General features: G+C 43.8%; 1 pseudogene; it reads left to right on the top strand.

Annotated features, from left to right (window-relative positions):
• The first annotated feature begins 1,568 nt into the window (after positions 1-1,568).
• Positions 1,569-1,668, top strand: LOC121464977 (annotated as a pseudogene).
• The last annotated feature ends 208 nt before the right edge of the window (positions 1,669-1,876 follow it).

A 1,876-nucleotide genomic window follows, 5' to 3' on the forward strand; every position in this document is an offset into this window, starting at 1 on the left:
GGCCGACTCCCCAAGGTCTCTATGGGCTCTTCAAGTGCAGGAAGCTGCCCTCCCTGATGGCAGAGGACTCGGCTCCCCGAGATGGAAGAGTCACCTGAGGGCCAGGGTCACCGCACGAGAGAAATAACTTGTTGCCTTTGTTGGAAAGGGCTCACTCACCTTCAGCATGCTGGACCAAAAGGCTTAAAGTAGACGACAGGAGACTATTGGTTTCGCAAGGAGGAAGAGAAGCCAACAGCTGCATTCCAGCTCTGGCTGACATGCAGATTGATTGCATGATTGTCTGGTGGTCAGACAACAAAGAGTTGAACATGACGTCTTGTTGCAGAAGCTGTCCCCTTCTGTGGCATTTGAAGACTGGGCAGTATTGTGTAATGATCTTAACAGTATCAAAACATGATTTGGTTCCTTGGCCATTTTTAGAGTTTATGTTCAAATAAGGGGATAGGCAAATGCAAATTGGCTTTAAAAAAAAAATAAAGAAAGAATAAAGAGACAAGTTTCTCTCGTGTAGTTGGAAATGGGCTGAAGAAGTTCCCCATAGTGTGGCAATAGGTGCCTTGGCAGGACAGGCGCATGGTGGAGGTGCACTTGGAGCCGCTTTCTTCCTGTGTCTAAGTGTCCTGAACCATGCAGAACTATCAGGGAGAGAGCTCCGGCAGGATCCCGTGAGGACAGAGAAGCCAGTCTGGGGGAGAGGCAGGGCCTGGTGTGCCTGTGTGTACACGGCTGTGTGCATATGGACCGCGCTAAGATGCGAATCACACTGAGCAGAAGAGCCCAACGTGCCTGTGTGCACATAGCTGTGTGCGTATGGACAGCGCTAAGATGTGTCTCACACCAGATGATATTCTACTTTCAGAATTTTTGTATTTAATAACTCACCGTGATTCTGATTTGTCTTATAGTCATTATTTCTTTTTAAATTCTCAAATGTGTTATAATAAAATATAAAAGCAAGGTATACACACTTGAGCACTGAAAACCCAAACAGTGTAGCACAGACAGGCATTAGCATGTGGTTTTATAATCTGTCTGCTTAAGAGTGCTCAATTATTTTCACAAATTCCAAGTGTGAATGTGTGCCTAGGTGTTAATTACCATTTTAAAAAGCATTCAGCTGTCTCGCACAGCACAATGCCAACAGACAATCCTAATTTTAACATTTTTCCTTACAGAGAGTGATTTTTCCAAGTATTTAGTTGCCCCCTGCTGGCCATATAAATACAGAATTCCTTTTTTAAAGTTCCTGGTAGATTGATCATATTTAATCAAGATAAGCTTCTGAAGAAGTGTATTTACCTTTTAAAAATACATTGCGGGGCTGGAAAGATGGCTCAGTGGTTAAGAGCGCTGGCTGCTCTTCCAGAAGACTGAGTTCAATTCCCAGAACCCACATGATGGCTCACAGCCATCTGTAACTCCAGATCTGATGCCCTCTCCTGGCCTCCGTGGACACCGGGCAAGCTCATGGTGCACAGACAAATATGCAGGCCAAACACCTGCACATAAAATGAAAATATATGTTTAAAGAAACCAAACAGATAAGCATAAACTATGTTGGACCCTCACTTTGCCAGCACATATGGTAAAATTGCAACAATACAGAGATTTGCATGGCCCCTGTACAAAGAAAACATGCACATTTGTGAAGGGTTCCTTATTTTCATAATAAAATTCACTTCGTTGTAATGAATTCACAAGTAGAAATATCACACGGCTAGATCAAGGCAGCTACTCAAACACTTGTCCAGGCTAACCTCTATGTAGCTCGGGGAACTTCCGTACAGTTAGAATGGGCAATCTGAAGCTGGAAGGTTCACTTTGGGTTTTACACTTTCATGATCAGCTCGGTTACAATTTACACACTTATCCG

This window comes from Microtus oregoni, unplaced genomic scaffold (assembly GCF_018167655.1).
Source record: "Microtus oregoni isolate MIOR12 unplaced genomic scaffold, Mior012 000001F_ref0000356, whole genome shotgun sequence".
NCBI lineage: Eukaryota > Metazoa > Chordata > Mammalia > Rodentia > Cricetidae > Microtus > Microtus oregoni.